Below are 22,841 nucleotides of genomic sequence, written 5' to 3' on the forward strand. Positions count from 1 at the left end.
GGACTACACATTACACCAAACCTTTATACAAGCAGAGATCTAAATCTTAAACATTTAAAAGATAAGATGGAATCCAAAATGGAACGCTGGTCACGTCTCCAAATATCACTTTGGGGTCGGGTGAACATAGTAAAAATGAGTATACTGCCAGCAGTTAATTATATACTGAAAATGATGCCTGTCCTAATTAATAAAAGTTGGTTTAAGAAAATACATACAATGATATCACATTTTATATGGTGTGGAAAGAAGGCCAGATGTTCATACTTAAGGTTGTCTTGTACACAAGATAAAGGAGGACTACAATTACCAAACTTCTCACATTATTATATCTCCTTCGGTTGTGAACAAGCAAGCCACTTATTTCATTCTTCTGCAGATAAGGACTGGATCAACATAGAAAAAAATATGTTAATGAATTTGGACATTGATGTGGGGAGTTTATATTAAAAAAATACCTAATGTATTGAGGCAGAGCCCAATAGAAGCCACCTTTAACATTCTAAAACTGTGCCAGAAAATACTAGGAATCACGTCAATGACATCTGTAAATCAACCGCTTTGGTACAATCCTAATATAATAATTAATAAAAATGTGGTTAAATGGACAACTTGGAAAGACAGAGGTATTACTAAACCTCATCATATTATTAATAAAAACTCTTTTAAACCGTTCAATGATTTAGTTGATCAATATAATGTACCCAGAAATAATTTTTTAAATTTTACCTTTTTAAACACGCTGTAAATAAATGCATATCCTCTGAAAGTATGTCTTTAAATAGCCATGAACTGGAAGATGCACTTTTTAATCAAGATACATTTAAGAAATTAATTAAACTATTCTATGGAATAATAAATGAACACCACACTAGAAATGCAAATGATGCATGTGTTCGGAAATGGATGATGGACTTAAACATTTTAGATGAAAGAGACATATCATGGAATGATATATGGAAAAATGCCAATAAGCCCTTTAGAAGCATTAAAGATAAACCGACTCAATTTAAGATATTGAATAGAATGTATTTTACATCTTCTCCGCTGTTTAAAATTGGTGTAGTAGATAGCAAGTAATGTATGAAGTGTTGGGTAGCCGAGGCAACTCTTGTTCATTTATTGTGGGAATGTCAGAGAATAAAAGAGTTATGGTTGAAAACAACAAAATAAGCAATCACAGTCCTTAATATAAATATCCCAATGACACTGCAAACTTGTATTCTTGGGGATTTCCATCAATTTAGTAACGTGTCATCAAAGAGTAAAAATGCATTTTTTTCAATATGCATAATAACAAAAAGGGTAATATTAAAAAATGGATAGATGTTGATAGTCTTTTATTGCGGTTTTGAAGGAGGATAGAGATGCTTTTTCTTTTATACCTGTTGGGAGTGCATTCCACATTGATGTGGCATAGAAAGAGAATGAGTTAAGACCTTTGTTAGTTCGGAATCTGGGTTTAACGTGGTTAGTGGAGCTCCCCCTGGTGTTGTGGTTATGGCGGTCATTTACGTTAAGGAAGTAGTTTGACATGTACTTCGGTATCAGGGAGGTGTAGCGGATTTGATAGACTAGGCTCAGTGCAAGTTGTTTTACTCTGACTGACTGGTACACACAAGCTATGGAGATGATATCAGTAGAAAAAACTGCATTTAGTTTACATAATAATGAGTCATATATTGAAATATGGGATCCATTATTTAAATTTGTTTTAACTATTAAATTAACCAAAATATGACTTATGTCATTGTGGAAAATATTGGACACAATGTGTTGTCAAGTTTATGAGATGCGATGCAAGTGTAAGCCACTGTGACACTATTGTTAATTTTTAATTTTTTTTTATTAATGTTTGTAATGATAATATCAATGAGGGATTTTTAATCTCTGCTATGTTGAAATTGTTACTAATATTGATACTGTTGTTGATAATAAATATTAATTTTTGTCTCACTACTTTTAGGTTGTTCCGTGTTATGTTTGTGTGTCCTCAATTGCTCTGTTTATTGCTATTCTGAATGTTGCTGGGTCGGGTTTGGTTTTGAAATTGTATTGCATTATTATGGCAGTGTTTCCCACACATTCATTTATTTGTGGCGGCCCGCCACGAAAGAATTAAGGCCGCCACAAAAAAAAAAAAAAAAAAAAATTATTTTATTTTTTATTTTTTATTTTTTGTGTCCTGTCAAGCTTCTCAGGCAAATCATATAGTTGATGTAGATGCCCATATCGATTGTTCAGATTTACTTTACAAAAGAGAAGTGTAGGATCAAGATTTTTGGAGCTCTTTGTTCAGTGGATCAGATGTTTGATGAAGCTTTGTGTCTATCTACCACCACTACTGTTTTCTGTTTATTTGTTACTGACTGTGGCAGGACACCTCTGCCTCTGTTTCACTTTATGTTGCTGGTAAATAATATGTTTGTAGTAGTAGGCTAAAGTTAAATTATTTAGTATGCACTAATTAAAGGGGCAGAGCTTTAAGAGACATCTTAGCTTTTATATTTTTATAAGATATATTTTTTGTAGGAACCACAATTAATAAATATATTTCAGTGAATAACTTATTGTTCAAATCTGTATATAAATATGTACATAAAGTGTTGTAATTATATTGTAAAATGGATGGATGGATGGATGGACGTTTAAAACAAAACTGTTATTATTAATTAGTAAGTATACATTTTTTGAGCCTTTTTAGAGAAAATCATATCATTGTAGTAAATTATGCGAAATACTCGATGATGTCATGGTGACCACGCCCATAGCTACGCCCATAGCTACGCCCCCACCGCCACAGGTATCTTGGCAGTTTATGGGAAACACTGTATGGTGTCACTGGGGTGAGTTTTTCCTTGCCCGTATGTGGGCTCTGTACCGAGGATGTCGTTGTGGCTTGTGCAGCCCTTTGAGACACTTGTGATTTAGGGCTATATAAATAAACATTGATTGATTGATTGGTTGTGTATTGTTTTCATAAAAAAAATAAATAAATAAAAAAATCGTTTTTGAATCAAGAATCGTGTTGAATTGTAAAAAAAATCAATTTTGAATCGAATCGTGACCCCAAGAATCGATTTTGAATCGAATCGTGGGACACCCAAAGATTCACAGCCCTATTAGATATAATTATTGAATATGATTAAAATCAAGAGTAGGATTACTAATTCAGTGTTAATATTTGAGTGAGCTTCAGGCCTCTTTGTAGTGGAAAAGTTGGGCCCCGAGGTCAAAAAGATTTAAGAACATCTGCACTAAATCATAATGTCGCTCTCGCGCCGAGTGTTAAAGATTAGATACAAATACAACAAAACAATTACTTGCTATGTCCGCTCTTGGTGGGATGTTTATATCTTTCAGCACAAGACTGCATGAGCTTCACTCCTCAGGTAAAACATGCTGTGATGGAACAAGCTTTCAGCATCTTACTAGGATGTCTTCAAGTTTAAGTTGGATTTTAAAGTTGACCAACTTCTCAGCTTTTGTCCACAACCTTCTGCAACCCTTGGTGAATGATGTAATCACCCGTCTTGGAGAGGATGTTTATTCAGTTGTTTGATTTTGTAGGGGGAAAAGTACAAAAGCCAAAAGCAGTGAAGTTGTCATGTTGCATAAATTGTAAATAAAAAGAGAATACAATGATTTGCAAATCCTTTTCAACTTATAATCAATTGAATAGACTGCAAAGACAAGAAATATCATGTTCACACTGAGAAACTTCATTTTTTTGGCAAATAATCATGAACTTAGAGTTTAATGGCAGCAACACATTGCAAAAAAGTAGTCAGAAGGGCATTTTTACCACTGTGTTACATGGATTTTCCTTTTAACAACACTCAGTAAAGGTTTGGGAACTAAGGAGACACATTTTTGAAGAGGTATTCTTTCCCATTCTTGCTTGATGTACAGCTTACGTTGTTCAACAGTCTCCCTTCTGCTATTTTAGCCTTCATATTGCACCACACATTTTCAATGGGAGACAGGTCTGGACTACAGGCAGACCAGTCTAGTGCCTGCCCTCTTTTACTATGAAGCCACACTGTTGTAACACGTGGCTTGGCATTGTCTTGCTGAAATAATAAGTCCATGATAACAACATATGTTGCTCCAAAACCTGTAAGTACCTTTCAGCATTAATGGTGCCTTCGCAGATGTGTAAGTTACCCATGCCTTGGGCACTAATACACTCCCATATCGTCACAGATGCTGGCTTTTCAACGTTGCGCCTAGAACAATCCGGATGGTTCTTTTCCTCTTTGTTCCGATGTCCACAGTTTCCAAAAACAATTTGAAATGTGGACTTGTCAGACCACAGAAAACTTTTTAACTTTGCATCAGTCCATCTTAGATGAGCTCGGGCCCAGCGAAGCATTTCTGGGTGTTGTTGATAAATGGCTTTGGCTTTGCATTGTAGAGTTTTAACTTGCACTTACAGATGTAGCGACCAACTGTAGTTACTGACAGTGGTTTTCTGAAGTGTTCCTGAGCCCATGTGGTGATATCCTTTACACACTGATGTCACTTTTTGATGCAGTACCGACTGAGAGATCGAAGGTCACGGGCATTGCCGCTTACGTGCGGTGATTTCTCCATATTCTCTGAACCTTTTGAAGATATTATGGAGCGTAGATGTGAAATCCCTAAATTCCTTGCAATAGCTGGTTGAGAAAGGTTTTTCTTAAACAATTTTCTCAGGCAATTGTTGACAAAGTGGTGACCCTCGCCCCATCCTTGTTTGTGAATGACTGAGCATTTCATGGAAGCTGCTTTAATACCCAATCATGGCACCCACCTGTTCCCGATTAGCCTGTTCACCTGTGGGATGTTCAAAATAAGTGTTTGATTATCATTCCTCAACTTTCTCAGTCTTTTTGCCACTTGTGCCAGCTTTTTTGGAACATGTTACAGGCATCAAATTCCAAATGAGCTAATATTTGCAAAAAATAACAAAGTTTTCCAGTTCTAACAATAAATATCTTGTCTTTGCAGTCTATTCAATTGATGATAAAAGATTAAAAGGATTTGCAAATCATTGTACTCTCTTTTTATTTACCATTTACACAACGTGACAACTTCACTGCTTTTTGGGTTTGTAGTTAACAGACATGACACAAAATTATAATTATTTCACATGCCAACTTTCTGGCTTTATAAAACACGAAAATAAATCAATATGATAAATTGTGGCAATCAGTAACAGTTTCATTCTTAGATCAAGCAGAGTTCAAAATTATGAAATAATTCAATCGTAGGGAAAAAATTATGGCAATGGCCTGTATATTTTCATTTGTAAAGTGAACACCTGCATCAGATTAAATCTGTTCATTAGTCTGCAGTTAAAAAGGAGAGCTGTTGCAGCAGGTGGATTAACATGAATCATGGCTCCAACGCGACAGTAGCCAATTGAAACAAAATAGAGGTTTATCAAACTTCTTCAAGAAGGTAAATCATCAGGCAATGTTGCCAAAGATGTTGACAGTCAGCTGTGTGGAAAACCTGGACCAACATGGGAAGGTGGTAGAAGGCAAGCATGCTGGTAGACCAAGGAAAATATCACAGCTTCAAGACAGAACATTTAAAGCAATATGTCTTGAAAACAGAAAATGCACAGCAAAACAAATGAAGAGCAAATGTTTGGAAACTGGAGTCAACTGTAAGAAAAAGTACCAAAAGGAAATTGGATTTGAATACAAGAAAGCGAAATAAAAGCCGTCGTTAACATCTAGACAGAAAACAACACCGTTCCAATGGACTAAGGAAAAGCAATGGTGGTCTTTGGATGACTGGATGAAAGTCCTATTCAGTGATGAATGTGAATCTGCAAGGGCAAGGTGAGGATGCTGCAACTTTTGTTTAGTGGCGTTCCAGTGAGATTTCTGAAGATGACTGCCTGAAGAAAATGTGCCCATTTTTAGACTCATTGATGATATGAGTTGACTTTGACATTTTCTTATTCCACCCATGCAAAGGATGTTTGGGGATGATGACTCCCTTTTTCAAGATCAATATGTATCTTGCCACAGAGCAAAAACTTTTCTTGAAGAAAAATACTTAAGGTCAATGTCATGGCCTGCAAATAGTCCCGATCTCGGTGCATAGGAGAAAATGGTGGATGACAAGACTCCAAGCTGCAAAGCTGATCTGACAACAGCAATCAGAGAAAGTTGGATAAAGAGTTCTGTCTGGCACTTGTTAAGTCCATGCAAAAACCAGAGGTGGTGCAACAAAGTACTAGTGTTGTAGTGTTTTTTTGTTTTTCACTATTCCATAATTTTTCTCCTCTGAATTGAGCGATTTCATAATTTTTTTCACTCTGCATGATCTGAAAATAAAACTGTTATGGACTAACACAATCATTTATTTGAGTGTTTCTTAAAGCCAGAAAGTTGAAAGGACTATAGTTGTGTCATGTCTGTCTTCTACAAAATGAAACAACTGAATGAAAATCCTCTGGTCTGATGATTCCACAACGTTTGCCAGGGGCTGGCCTATTGCTGGGTTGCATATGACGTCACGTCCGCTTGGCTTGGTTGCGGTGTATGTACATGGAGGGCAAACAACATGGTCCCTAGCGATAAATTAATAACTGAAAATGCCGCTTTGCTGTGCTGTCCCAATTGTTCAAATGGAGAGATAGGAAAGAGCTTTAATAGTCCTGAAAGAAGGGCTTCATAAAAATAATGAAGTCCGGGAAATTATGAAAGGAAAGTTGCTCTCAAACATGTTGCTTTCTGCTTGGACCATGTTTGTTTAAACATTTGACTTTTTGTGATTTAATCAGGTTTATTCTCTACTACATAAGTAGTGTTTGAGAGCAGAACTACACATAAACTGAGGACAAGAGATTGCATTTGTTTGTTTGTGTTCTTTTAAGTTATGGTTGCTATGCCTAAGTATAGCTTCGAAGACCTGTTGTTGTATCTCTCTGTTTGAACAATTGGAACAGCACAGCAAAGCGGCATTTTCAGTTCTTCATTTATCGCTAGGGACCATGTTGTTTGCCCTCCATGTACATACACCGCAACCAAGCCAAGCGGACGTGACATCATATGCAATACCTAATGTCATGTTAAGTTTCAGTAATAAATAGTGTGATTGTTGGATTTTCACACACTGAATCTTAAAATGGCTAAATATTGTTGAAAACCAAACATTGCAATCTAGCTAAACAATTAGACTAAATACGAACTTCACATCATAAGACCAATTGCAGACACAAATTGTAGATGACAGACAAATATTTGTGCCAGGAAATCAACTGCAAAAACAAAATTATTTTTCTCATAAGCATCACGACCACAGCAATACGACACTAGTTAATGTCAATCAAATACGTTACTTACGATGCACAAATAAATTCAATATCGTCTTCCACTGATTAATGCTTAACTTGTGGACTCATCTAGATTCAAAGACATAATGTATATCCAATCTTTTCTGCTTTATATCCTTGTGAGTGTTAGTTGTCTCCGATGATGATGAACAGTTTAAATCTTTAGACAATTATTTTTCTAAAGTGTTAAACTCCACTCCATACAATTTTAATATTTTTTTAAATGATAGCTCGTATACTTGCCTTAAAACCTTTCAAAATATGCCCGAGTAGCCTATAGGGACTCCACCTGAGATCCGGAAGTGCTTCTAGGTCAGGGGTCACCAACGCGGTGCCCGCGGGCACCAGGTCGCCCGTAAGGACCAGATGAGTCGCCCGCGGGCCTGTTCTAAAAAAAAAAAAAAAAAAAATATTTTTTATTTTTTTATTTTTTTTAATTAAATCTACATAGAAAAAACACAAGATACACTTTCAATCAGTGCATCAACCCAAACAACCTCCCCCATGCACACTCATCCACATCCACTCACACAAAATGGGTTATTTCTTTCTGCTACCAATATTCTGGTTCCCACAACATAGACAACACATCTGCAAGGGACACAGTCCCTGAAGCACACATGATTGTATAGGCTGCTGGTCCACTAACATTTTCATTAATTACTATTTTTTATGTAATTATTTTTATATTGTTTTACTTTCTTTTTTTTCCAAGAAAATGTTTTTTATTTATTTATCTTATTTTATTTTATTTTTTAAAAAAGGGCCTTATCTTCAACAGACCAGGTTGTCAATGAAATTAGATTTGTTTAAAGGGTTTTTTAAACCAGGCCCAGTCCAGATAATGTCCAAGTCGGACTCAGCAACACACACCTTCATTCATGTACACAGAAAAAAATTAGGGAACACAACAGATTGCATATAATTTATAAACAAAATTACATTTTCAAAATAAGCATTTATGTACAGTCCAGATTATGTCCAGGTCACTCAAATTAGGGAACACAACAACAGATATCATATAATCTATAAACATAATTATACTTTCAAAATAAGCCTTTGAGGACTTCTCCTCTTTTTTTAAATGTTTTTTGGCATCATTATCGTTTTCAACCATGTAACTTTCTAAAATTAGAAAATACTGAATAAATGTTTTAAAGAAAGTAACACTAAGTGAATATCTGTTTTTGGCCTTAAAAATAAACATTTTACCGAGTACTATAATTAAATTGACTAAATCATGATTGTCAATGAACTCTCCTAAAATAACAGAAACCACATTAAGCTTCATAAACACACCAATCCTTAAACACATTTTTTCAACTTCCACCCAAAACAAAGACACAATATGACAATACCAAAACAAATGCAGGGTGGATTCAGGCTCCTGACAACAAAATTGGCAATCATCTGACTCTGTCATATTCCATAATTTTAACATTTTCCCTGTGGGTAAGAAGTTATAAATAATTTTAATTTGAAAATAACAATTTTGCACATCGATAGTGGTTTTATAGATTAGTTTGAATATGGCATCCCATGGCAACGGGCAGTCAAAAAAGTCCTCCCATTTTCCATTTGTGTTGTATGAGGCAGCCTTCAAAGATTTCTTTATTAAATAAAAATTATATATTTTTCTATTTATTTTAGTTCCTTTTTGCCAACTAGAATTTCTTATTAGAGGTTTACAAACTAATAATTTAGTAGTTCCATAATTAATTATTTGTTTCCATCTTTTCCCAATTACTCCAGTTAGTTGATAAAATGAAAAGCTTGAGCAAGCATCACCATACATAGCTCTAAATTCATCATACTTCATAATTTTACCATTCTCATTGATAATATCATTGACAAAAATGATTCCTCTTTCAAACATATTTTTCCAAAAGAAAGGCTTTCCATCTATTACAATATTAGAGTTCATCCATATTAACTGCTGCAAAATATCGTCTCTTTTTTCTGGCACATAAAATTGAAAACACCACTATGAGTGGATTGTTTCCTTTATGAACCCCGCCATGTTTCCCAGCAGACTCTCTGGGAGGGGATCACTTGTAAAAAAGGATACAATTTCTTTTGATACAGTACATGTTTTTTGTCCAACAGGACATTTGTGTACCACTCAATGTTTAAATACATCTTTGGAACAATTGATGCTTTTAAAGACAGACACATAGCTTCAAGGTTGAGAAGTTTCAGGCCCCCATATTCATACTCTTTGTACAAAACCTTTCTTTTAATCTTTTCTGGTTTGCCGTTCCAGACAAAATCGAAGACCCTCCGCTCATAAATCTTAAAAAAGTTTTGTGATGGAGCAGGTAATGACAAAAACAAATAAATAAATTGAGGAATAATTAACGAGTTGGCAATAGACATTTTACCATACAAGGTTAGGGATTGCCCTTTCCATAATTGCATAATTTTGTCCAGCTTTCTTAGTCGATTATCATAATTTACTGAGCCTAGATCTTCAAGATTTTCTGGGACAACAACACCAAGTATGTTAACTGGTCCATCTGTCCACAAAACAGGCACTTTGCATTCCATTCGAAAGGACGTTCCCTTTAGATTTCCGATCCTTAACATTTTACATTTATCATAATTAAGCTTAAGGCCAGATTGCTGTGAAAATATGTCCAAAAGATTAAGAAGGTTCCGCAAACAATGAGGAAAAATCTTATCTTTGTGAATCAGCCTTTTCTGACATGAACTTCATCAAGAACAAACACAGAACACGCCTCACTGATGCACATCTGCAAGACTCACTCAGAGTTGCAGTGTCAAGTTACACACCAGAGTACAACACACTAGTTAACAGCATGCAATGCCAGGCTTCCCACTAACTGACAAAGAAACAGATAACAGATTTGGTGTCCAGTTCAAAGTGTGACATGATTTAAAAATTTGAGAGTTTACTTTTGTATTTTACATGAGTTATTATTTGTACAAACATGGTGCAAAGTAATTCATGATTTGTTAAAAAATGTTAGTGGCTAGCTAGTTAAAATGGGATATTGTGATTTCACAAGACTGTCTTAGAAGTGATCATTTGAAAATGTTCAATTTGAAAAATGTGCACTTAGAGAAAATATAAAAATAAAGTGTTGCATATTGATATTTATCTGTTTCTATATATATTTATTGTGAGAAATCATTAAGATGATCAGTGTTTCCACAAAGATAAATATCATTAATTATTAATAATAACAGAGTTAAAGGTAAATTGAGCAAATTGGCTACTTCTGGCAATTTATTTAAGTGTGTATCTAACTGGTAGCCCTTCGCATTAATCAGTACCCAAGAAGTAGCCCTTGGTTTCAAAAAGGTTGGTGACCCCTGTTCTAGGTCATCCCCAGCAGACACAAGACATTGATACAACATTGATTATGCATACAAATCTTTTAAAAGCAGACGCTATAGGGTGCTAAAAGCGGGCACAAATAGACTAAAAAACAGTTTTTACCCAAGAGCCATAGTAGCATTAAACAGGCCCTGAGTGAGCACAATGTGTCCTCATGTGTCATGTCTTTTATTTTTCAGACTATAATGTGCAATAATTTTGGACTTTGCAATATATCCCAAATGGCCTCTTGATAAGTGCATTAATACTGGACTGTGAAATAGAATAATGTGCAATAACCTGACTATAATGTGCAACAATGTTGGACTGTGCAATATATCCCAAATGGCCTCTAGATAGTGCAATAATACTGGACTGTGAAACAGAATAATGTGCAATAACCTGTCACCTTACACCTCTGTCACTATATATATATATATATATATATATATATATATATATATATATATATATATATATATATATATAAATATATATATATATATATATATATATATATATATATATATATATATATATATATATATATATAATTTCAATGGTCAAATCAACATCACAACCCCTGACATTGATTAAACGTTGTTAATAAGCATGTTGTATTTGTGTTGTAGAATATTGGATGGGAAATGACCAAATTTCAATGTCAAATCAAAGTCACAACCTGACATTGAATAAACACTGTGAAAAAGCATGTTGTTTCAACGTTGTATTTGTGTTGTAAAATATTGGATGGGAAATTACCAAATTTCAATGTCAAATCAACGTCAAAACCTGACATTGAATAAATGTCGTCAATAAGCATGTTGTATTTGGGTTGTAGAATATTGAATGGGAAATGACCAAAATTCAATGTCAAATCAACGTCACAACCCGACATTGATTAAACGTTGTCAAAAAGCATGTTGTTTCAACATTCTACATGTGTTGTAGAATATTGGTTGGGAAATGACCAAATTTCAAAGGTCAAATCAACGTCACAACCTGACATTGCATAAACACTGTCAAAAAGCATGTTGTTTCAACGTTGTATTTGTGTTGTAGAATATTGGTTGGGAAATGACCAAAATTCAACGGTCAAATCAACATCACAACCCGACATTGATTAAACGTTGTCAAAAAGCATGTTGTTACAACATTGTTCATGTGTTGTAGAATATTGGTTGGGAAATGACCAAATTTCAATGGTCAAATCAACGTCACAAGCTGACATTATAAATGATAAATGGGTTATACTTGTATAGCGCTTTTCTACCTTCAAGGTACTCAAAGCGCTTCGACAGTATTTCCACATTCACCCATTCACACACACATTCACACACTGATGGCGGGAGCTGCCATGCAAGGCGCTAACCAGCACCCATCAGGAGCAAGGGTGAAGTGTCTTGCCCAAGGACACAACGGACGTGACTAGGATGGTAGAAGGTGGGGATTGAACCAACCCTCCGATTGCTGGCACGGCCTCTCTACCAACTTCGCCACGCCACATTGAACAAACACTGTCAAAAAGCATGTTGTTTCAACGTTGTATTTGTGTTGTAGAATGCGAGATAGGCTCCAGCACCCCCCGCGACCACGAAAGGGACAAGTGGTAGAAAAAGGATGGATGGAATATTGGTTGGGAAATGACCAAAATTCAATGTCAAATCATCAGAACCTGACATTGAAGAAACGTTGTCAAAAAGCATGTTGTTTCAACGTTGTATTTGTGTTGAATATTGATTTGGAAATGACCAAAAATTCAATGGTCAAATCAACATCACAACCTGACATTGAACAAAGTTGTCAAGAAGCATGTTGTTTCAACGTTGTACATGTGTTGTAGAATATTGGTTGGGAAATGACCAAATTTAATTGGTCAAATGAACGTCACAACCTGACATTGAAGAAACACTGTCAAAAAGCATGTTGTTTCAACGTTAGCTTTGAGTTGTTCCACATCAGGATTTAATTCAACAAGTTCTCAACATTGTTTCAATGTCTTATGGACACAACAATACAGGTGCGAGGCGTGATTTATAATCCACCGCCAACTTTTCCCGACTCGGTGACGATTTAGCAGCAGCATTCAGCAGCTAACTTTCTTTTTATAAATGGTTGATTTATATAGGCTAGTAAGGTAAAGTTTTGTACCTGACAAACTGCCGAAACTTGTGAGGTGCAAAACTTTACCTTACTAGCCTATACAAATCAACCATTTATAAATACACATTAGTAGGCCAAATAAACCTCTTCACCAGCTAACTTTCTTCTAGCAAGTGGGCTGTCAGCAAGGTGCAGTGTCACTACAGTTCTTCTCACAATAACAAGGTGGCCATACCTTTAAATGCAGATCACAGCACGTAAATGGAACAATGACTCAAGGCCTGACTGTGTATTATTCAACCATGGCCACTACATGAACAGCAGTTGTTTCATACTGGCTTTGCTCTGAGCTCAGTATAAGCACCGGGGTCTATTGCATACCAGGACTCTCTTCGCCTTGAATTGCAGTCAGTGCATTGTCTTTTATTTTTGTCTTGCACTCACTCCTTTTCCTCTCCATCTCCACTCAAGCTGTCTCGTTATAGTGGCCTGCAATCAAGGAGCAAACTCCACAGCGGGTGCAACTTTTCTGAAGTTGCACACTATATGCTCCGTGTCAGTAGCTCCTACATTGTCATCCAGAGAGGATTTGACAGCTCTTCAAACCTAATATTCCCTCCACTTCTTTAAGTCTTGCTAAATAAACTTCCTCACCTTCACTTTTTGTCAAGTGGCTAAACATGAGCCGCGGGCTCGAGTGGAAATCACACAGGTTTGCTAGGTGTTTCCAGCTGATTCCACAGCCAACACCGCTCCTGCGAAACAGACACAAAAGCAGCCACCCTTGGCTCTTCCTGGTGCGGAGACGAGATGTTGCGCCGCGGGGGCCCGCGAGTCAGCGAGCAGCCAGCACTTGAAACGCCGAGCGATAATGAAGGCAGCAGTGGCCCAGGTCTGTGTGTTTATTTCTGGGGCTGAGGAAGGGCGCGCAGCCCCGCCGGCGCACCAGGCTGAGCCCTGGTGTAGATGGCGGCAGCGTGGTGGAGGATGCTCCGTTTGGAGGGATATTGATTTCCTCTGCGATCTGCGTGTATTTTCGGGAGGCCTGTGTGTTGGGATGGCCTCTGCCCCGTGACTCACTGATGGAGACGGAGCGTCGGCCTGGGGGCCCTCCGAGGAATAGCTAGGCCCCTCCTCTCTGTGGGAAGGGGCAGAGGGTAGAGGGCGCCAGCATGCTTAAGCAAATCTGCCGCTCTTCTTCTCCCTCCTCGCCACATGCTCTCACCTTTGTGGAGCAGCAGCGCCGAGGAGGGAGCTGTGAATATGTAAAACAAAGACAATGTGAATTCCCGTACACTTGTTGTTGTTATGTTTTCCCTCAAACCACAATCAAGCAGAATGCCTTCTCCTAGCCCGTCAGGGCACTTTCACATCGCACAGCTGCGACCTCGCCTCCATTTCTTTTTTTTTAGATAGCGATATCAGCTGTCCTTCCGATAGCCAGCAAACTTATGCTAGCTCATCATCCTGCAGCCTTGCATATCTCTTCGCATATCGCTGCTTTAAATTGACTTCATTGACTCTACCCAACCATGTTTGGAGATGTTTACACTGCACACCAAATCTGATTTGTTTCGCCCTCAAGTGACACAGATCAGATTTTTTTATACCAGTCTAACAGGGCTTGAATTTAACCACGGCAACAGCGGCAAAAGCCGCGACCGCCCTCGTCATTTGCCATAATGCCCTAAAAAATTTACCAACATCTGCACATGCCGTGACCGCCCTTGACTTTTACTTGTTAATGGACGAGGGACGGCGTGGCGAAGTTGGTAGAGTGGCTGTGCCAGCAATCGGAGTGTTGCTGGGTACTGGGGTTCAATTCCCACCTTCTACCTTCCTAGTCACGTCCGTTGTGTCCTTGGGCAAGACACTTCACCCTTTGCCTCTGATGGCTGCTGGTTAGCGCCTTGCATGGCAGCTCCCGCCATCAGTGTGTGAATGTGTGTGTGAATGGGTAAATGTGGAAATACTGTCAAAGCGCTTTGAGTACCTTGAAGGTAGAAAAGCGCTATACAAGTATAACCCATTTATCATTTATTTATGTAACGGTAAACGGTATAATGATAATTTGCGATAAAATTCCAGACGGTTAGCAACCGTCTAATTTTTTTATTACCGAAAACCTGTCATTTATTAATGCATTTTAGGCAACAGGACGTCAGGCGCATGCGCACTAGCGTCGTTTGGCTTGATAATCATGGTGGACAAACTACGCAGACTTTGCTCCGGAGCCAAGCGCTTGGTTTAACCTAATTTTCTCTGGCTTCCCGCTGTGCGTTTAAGAGTGCACTGCTGTATTTAGTTGGAGACAGCTGTGGACAATATTGGAAACACTTGTCCCCACACTAAAAGTATACAGAAAACTATTTGATGTTGCTTTAATTTTTTCAATACATCGTCCATCAGCTGCTGTGACCGAGCGTTAATGATGTGAGGAAACATGCAGCAGGTGATGTGTCGTGAACGTTGTCACAACATGGTTATAAAGTCTTTAGTTTGTTGACTGGGATGTTCACTCCTCCTTTATTTAACTGTATTAGCGTTCAAATAACATCAGTAAAATGTTTTGTCATTTCATCGAATTGAACGCAGGCTGGCAATATTGTGTATTCGAGGTGAGAAGTGTCACTCCTCTTTATTTTTGTTGACCAAACTGTTGTACTGATAGGAGGCATTGGAGAAGAACAAAGCTTGTTTATTAGACTTCGTCTTCATTTGCCAAACTGTTTTGAGTTTTATATTGAAATCAAAAAGTATGTTTTTTTACCTTGTGTTTTTTTCATGTCACAAAGGTATTACTTTAAAAAACATTTGACACATCATTTTGTTAATGTTTTATTGTGTATAGTTAATTCCTATATGACATATTTCTGCTCAAACTCTTAATGGATCTGTCCCGAAACATCATCTACATGTACATATAAATGTACATAACTTGAATAAATAATAAGTAATAAACAAAATACCTCCCTCTATCAAAATGTAAATATGGAGATAAAAGCATCATGTAATGACAAAAAGTTGTTTGATATTATTAATTAATTAAAAAAAAAAAACGTTTTTTGTCTTTTTACGCATTGAAATCAGAAAGGATGCGCATTTCCGGAAGTCCGCTCGTCCCTGGGACGCGGATCTTTTTTTTTTTTAACCGTCCCTGCCTTCTACGGGTCAAAACTCCGGTTTACTCGTTTTTTTTTAGGGATTATCTCTTTCGCCTGTGTTTTGTTTTGTTTATATTTGCCAAGTCAAATTTCCGTCCCCGTTTATTGCGTTTTTGTTGGTCGACTTCAAAGTAATGAACTTTTCGGTACAATTTCTTAAATTTTGATTCGCTTAAAGTTTTATCAATCACAAATACTGCATTTGCGGTATTAGGACTCCCGCGTGTTATTGATTTGGTCATGGCAAGCAATAAACCCAAGAAGTGAAGCTTCAATGAAAAGTGTCTTCAGGAGCCACTTTTCAGCAAATGGCTGACTTGTAAAGATGGAAAGATGTTTTGCACGCCATGTAAACGGTCTAATGACAAGAACACCTTTACAACCGGGTGCACTGATTTTCAAAGATCCAGCCTCATCAGGCACCAAGAAATATCATGTTACACCTTTCCTGCTTGTCTGCTCCCAGACCGTGGTCCAGGAGCACGGGGGAGACCGAAACCTTCCCTCCAGGGCCGATATATTGTCGGGGGTAAGACCCTCCACTTTACCAGGCAGTGGGTCCCTACAGTTCCGCTCTTTGATCGGAATGACGATTTGTTACAAGTCTTTATTGATGTTTTCCACAAAGCCAAGCGGACATCCACTATGCTAGTAACACTCCTGAACATGCTTGCGCTCCCTCTCCTAACTTTTTAGAGGCGGCATGGCGTGCTGGGTAGAGCGGCCGTGCCAGAATCCTAAGGGTTGCAGGTTCGCTCCCCGCCTCTTACAATCCAAATCGCTGCCATTGTGTCTTTGAGCAGGACACTTCACCCTTTCCCCCAGTGCCGCTCACACTGGTGAATGAATGATGAATGATGGGTGGTGGTCGGAGGGGCCGTAGGCGCAAACTGGCAGCCACGCTTCCGTCAGTCTACTCCAGGGCAGCTGTGGCTATGAAAGTAGTTTACCACCAGCAGGTGTGAATGAATGATGGCTTCTCACTTCTCTGTGAAGCACTTTGAGTGTCTAGAAAAGCGCTATATAAATCTAAACCATTATTATTATTATTATTCTTAAAGTGGAACACACAGCTTATGGCCATCACCAAGCCAGAGATGAAATGCTAGAGTGTCACTCTATTAAATGACATTGAAACTAACTTGCAAAATTCTAAGTTTGTTGGCATTATTTGCCATGAAAGTGTAGATGTGGCGGTTTTTAAAGGACTGATGATCTACATACAGGTGAGAATAATCTATTAAATGCGTCATATGCATATATGCCCTGGCAGACCATTATCATACTTTCATGACCCAAGCAAAAAACTTTTTACATTTTTATACTGAAATAAATACACCTACAACTTCCATCCATCCATTTTGTACCGCGTGTCCCTTTTGGGGTCGCGGGGGGTACTGGAGCCTATCTCAGCTGCATTCGGGCGGAAGGCGGGGTACACCCTGGACAAGTCGCCACCTCATCGCAGGGCCAGCACAGATAGACAGACAACATTCACACTCACATTCACATACTATGGCCAATTTAGTGTTGCCAATCAACCTATCCCCAAGTGCATGTTTTTGGCGGTGGGAGGAAGCCGGAGTACCCGGAGGGAACCCACGCAGTCACGGGGAGAACATGCAAACTCACACCTACAACTTATTAAATACAAATATAGAAAAAACTACCGGCAGCGGCAAAGTTTAGATCCATGAACGAAAGAAGAAAGCGAATGAATGTTTATAACTGAATACACTTACATATGCATAAAAATGAGTTTTCTTTTGTAATATATTTTTAATGAATGAAGTAACGTTTATGACAACCTTTTTCCAAAACACAATATAGAATGTGACATACAACAGGATAATGCATACATTTATCATTTATTTTCAAAACGCTTACAAAAAGTGGGACCCCAGAAATATACTGTGGGACCCCATTTTTATGACTTGATGGGGTCTTTCACTTGGAAAATTCATAAATATATATATATATATATATATATATATATATATATATATATATATATATATATATATATATATATATATATATATATATATATAATATAGACATGCACCTGGGGATAGGTTAATTGGCAACACTAAATTGGCCCTAGTGTGTGAATGTGAGTGTGAATGTTGTCTGTCTATCTGTGTTGGCCCTGCGATGAGGTGGCGACTTGTCCAGGGTGTACCCCGCCTTCCGCCCGAATGCAGCTGAGATAGGCTCCAGCACCCCCCGCGACCCCAAAAGGGACAAGCGGTAGAAAATGGATGGATATATATATATATTATAAATATATATACATATATATATATATATGCATGCTTTGGAGCCCCTGCCTGGAAATAAAATAATGTTTGCTTTGGTGCCCTTCTAACTTTCCTTGGTGTTCTAAAATATGAGCCCTCCTTTAAGGCAACACTCGCCTTGACCTTAAAAAGTTAAAATTCGAGGCCTGGTATAAAGACTCCAGAGTCCAATTCCGGAAGCAGGGACAACATCCTCCTGCTTGGTGATTTTAATGCCAGGGTTGGAAAAAAACACCTCATATTGAAAGGAGTGATTGGGAAGCATGGTATCGGGAAGGTCAACAGCAATGGCATGAGGCTAGTCAGTCTCTGTGCTGAGCATGAACTGACAATCACTAACACAATATTCCAACAGAAAAATAAACAAGGCTTCCTGGATGCACCCACGATTCAAGCAATGGCATCTGCTGGATTACGTAATCGTGAGACGCAAGGACACCAAGGACGTGCACATAACCCGTGCAATGCGAGGTGCTGACTGCTGGACTGACCACCGCATGATTATCTCCAAGTTGCGAGCGTCAGTACGTCCCCCTGTTTGTCTCCGAAAAACTGGCAAGAAGCGGTTGGACTGTGCCCGGCTTGAAGCAGACGAGGCCCGGAATAGCCTTCGATCCTCCATTGCAGGGAAGCTGCAGGAAATCGACCCCTTCCTGAGCCCTGAAGGCAGTGTTGATGACAACTGGACCTGCCTTAGCTCAAAGCTCTATGAGGCCGCAGCCGAGTCTATTGGCTACCGCCGTAGGAGGCATCAGGACTGGTTCGACGAAAATTCAGAATCCATCAGAACCATACTGGACACCATGCACAAGGCCCATAACGCAGCCCTGAACATACCTACATCTGTCAGGCTAAAGCAGCACTGGAGAACATCAAGGAAGGAGGTACAGTTTGTCCTGCGAAAACTGAAAAATGACTGGTGGACTGACAAGGCTCAAGAAATCGAACATTTTGCAGTGAAGAACGACATGCACAACTTCTATAATGCTATGAAAACCATCCATGGATCCAGGAACTCCTCTCTCTCACCTGTGAAGTCGGCTGATGGCTCAACACTCATAAAGGACCAGAAACAAGTTGTGGACAGATGGGTGGAACACTTCCAGAAACTTTTAAACCAACCTGCCACCTCTGATTTGGCAGTGCTGGAAGAGCTGCCCAGCTACCCAACTATTGAAGAACTGGATCTTCCACCAACCTTCTCTGAAGTCTGGGCTGCAATTAGGTCACTGAAGAACAACAAGACCTCTGGCCCGGATGGCATCCCTGCAGAGATCCTTAAACAGGGAGGCTATCTCTGTACCAGAGCAATTTTCCACTACATTGCTGATATATGGAAGCGCGGAGCAGTCCCCCAACAATGGCGGGATGCAAATGTTGTAACCATATATAAAGGGAAGGGTGAGAAGTCTGTCTGGGGCAATAGTAGAGGAATATCCCTCCTGTCTTCTGCCGGCAAGGTTCTTGCCAAAGTGATGCTGTCAAGACTCATACAGAGCATAACAGAACACCTATTGCCTGAGACTCAATGTGGCTTCAGGAAAAATTGCAGCACTGTAGACATGATTTTCACAACACACCAGCTACAAGAGAAGTGTAGGGAGCAACATCAAGATCTATACATGGCGTTTGTGGACCTATCAAAGGCCTTTGATACGATCAACAGAGACTTGCTCTGGGCGGTCCTTCTCAGGGTTGGTTGCCCGCAGAAGTTTGTAAACATCCTGCAAAGCTTCCACGAGGGGATGATGGCTCAGGTAACAACAGGAAGACAGGAGTCTAGGCCTTTCAAGGTATGCACAGGTGTCAGGCAGGGTTGTGTGCTTTCACCTGTACTATTCAACATATTTCTCATGAGTGTCACCTAGCTACTGCACAAATAAGTTGAGTGAAGCAGTGGTGTGCTGGTGGATTACAGGTTGGATGGAAGCTTATTTAACATCAGAAGGCTGCAGGCGGCTACCAAGGTCAAAAGTGTGAACATTGTGGAATTACAGTATGCTGATGATTGTGCCTTCGTGGCACATACTTCAGAGGCTCTGCAGGCGACGCTAACAGCTGCTGTGAAGGCCTATAGTAGACTGGCAGTTCAGCTAAATGTGTTGGTTTTCTGACATGGACTTGTTTCTTCAGCATTATCCAAACATTTAAGTCAGGACTTTGGGAAGGCCATTCTAAAACCTTCATTCTGGCCTGATTTAGCGAGCTCAATTTGTGTTTCATCTGACCACAGAACTTTCCTCCAGAAGGTCTTATCTTTGTCCATGTGATGTCAGATGAAACAAAAATTGAGCTGTTTGGCCACAATACCCAGCAATATGTTTAGAGGAGAAAATGTGAGGCCTTTAATCCCAGGAACACCATTCCTACCGTCAAGCATGGTGGTGGTAGTATTATGCTCTGGGCCTGTTTTGCTGCCAACGGAACTGGTGCTTTAAATGGGACAATAATGAAAAAGGAGGATTACCTCCAAATTCTTCAAGACAACCTAAAATCATCAGCCCGGAGGTTAGGTCTTGGGCGCAGTTGGGTGTTCCAACAGGACAATGACCCCAATCACACATCAAAAGTGGTAAAGGAATGGCTAACTCAGGCTAGAATGAAGGTTTTAGAATGGCCTTCCCAAAGTCCTGACTTAAACGTGTGGACAATGCTGAAGAAACAAGTCCATGTCAGAAAACCAACACATTTAGCTGAACTGCACCAATTTTGTCAAGAGGAGTGGTCAAAAATTCAGGCAGAAGCTTGCCAGAAGCTTGTGGATGGCTACCAAAAGTGCCTTATTGCAGTGAAACTTGCCAAGGGACATGTAAGAAAATATTAATATTGCTGTATGTATACTTTTGACCCATCAGATTTGCTCACATTTTCAGTAGACCCATAATAAATTCATAAAAGAAGCAAAGTTCATGAATGTTTTTTGTGACCAACAAGTATGTGCTCCAATCACTCCATCACAAAAAAAATAAGAGTTGTAGAAATGATTGGAAACTCAAGACAGCCATGCCATTGTTCTTTACAAGTGTATGTACACTTTTGACCACGACTGTATATACATGTACAGTATATGTATATGCATATATACTGTATATATAAGCCTCTGTTGTCATTATATAAACAAACACTAAAGACATTTGACCAAAAACCAATGAAGCATCATCACTGCTATATTACCCAACAATATAACATGATGAGCTTTGTTAATTTTATACATTTCTCATTTTTAAAAGCTATTTTTAAGTGTCTTAATGGATTAGCCCCTGATGTGATGTGTAAAGAAGTACAAAGATACAGTAGTGAAGGTGTGCAGTCGGTGGGAGCTGCAGAGTGAAAAGGTGGCAGACCACTCTAGGTCAGTCTGCGTTCTCAGTGAAGGTCTCACATCTGTGGAAGTCTTTGCCACTGGAGTTAAAGTCACAGTCGGACATTAAACTTGTCTCTACAAAACTGAAAAAGTGGCTTAAGGAAAATCAGAAGTGTGAGCTCTAGAACTGGGTGTAATATGGATAAATGGGGCCAATTATTTTCAATGTGTTTTTATTTTTGTACTTTTCTTCATATTTTTGTATGTGTTTTATTCTTTTCTCTACTTTTTTTAAAAGCCTAACCAGGGACGAGGGCTGCAAATTAACCTGTGGCTAAAAGTCTTATGTACTTTGACATGGGTTACCTGTGGGTAGCATTGTTTCATTGTACTGTCCCTGTCAAATAAATACATACAAATATACTGTATATGTATATATACTGTATATTGTGTATAATTGTGTGGTGCCCTAAGATTCGCAGCACTAGTGTCTTATCGATTTTGCTGCTGCATCAAAAATAATACCTTAAGTTTTGAAACACAGATTTAAATATGAAATGAAATATATAATAAAATTATCACTTGTCAACTTACCAGTCAACTCTTCATCTACAAAAGGTAGCTCATTTCGACAGATGAACTTACAGTCAACTCTTCATCTACAAGAGGTTGCTCACTTCGACAGATCAACTTACCAGTCAACTCTACATCTACAAGAGGTAGCTCATTTCGACAGATCAACTTCCTTTGTTTTCACTCTATCGAACTGCGCATGCAAGTGACATTGGGGCCACATTGGGGCCTGTGCGCGTTTATACTTGAGTCAGCCAGAGAAAAAAAAAGCGATTTGTGTAAACAAGGTCATTTTCAGTCTTCCAGAAGAAACTTTGTGAACTTCTGCCAAGCTTCCTCTGTCATGTAAAGGCCTTGAGATGTTCCTTTACCTCCAATTAACACCCCCACACCACCACACTTCCCTTCCTTTTCGCTGTTAATTCAGGCAACCAGAAGTCAAATGTAACAAAGAAAAAGATAAACTGTTATTGTTTAAAATGTTTGTTTGCGAATAACTTTCATCTTGTATGGCGGCCCACCTTCCCCAGGATTTGAAATCAGTTGGGCTTGGCTTTCATGTGCGTCCCCTGACAGTTGTATTGTATATCAAGCTTGATGAATATTCAGGGCTTTCTCCTCGGGGTTTTTTGCGCAATAAAATCATCACCAAAGTTTATTTGCCAGCCCCCCTTTTTCCTTTTTCTTGAGTGCTGTGTTTGAGATGTACATTGTTGTTGAC

At 38.7% G+C, this 22,841-nt stretch overlaps 1 protein-coding gene across 2 annotated transcripts in view; it reads left to right on the forward strand.

The window, feature by feature from the left end:
• bin3 (bridging integrator 3) overlaps nucleotides 1–22,841 on the forward strand; it is a 455,445-nt gene that overhangs the window by 111,980 nt on the left and 320,624 nt on the right. The gene's annotated exons all lie outside the window — the stretch shown is intronic.

The sequence above is a fragment of the Entelurus aequoreus genome, linkage group LG06, assembly GCF_033978785.1.
Source record: "Entelurus aequoreus isolate RoL-2023_Sb linkage group LG06, RoL_Eaeq_v1.1, whole genome shotgun sequence".
Taxonomy (NCBI): domain Eukaryota; kingdom Metazoa; phylum Chordata; class Actinopteri; order Syngnathiformes; family Syngnathidae; genus Entelurus; species Entelurus aequoreus.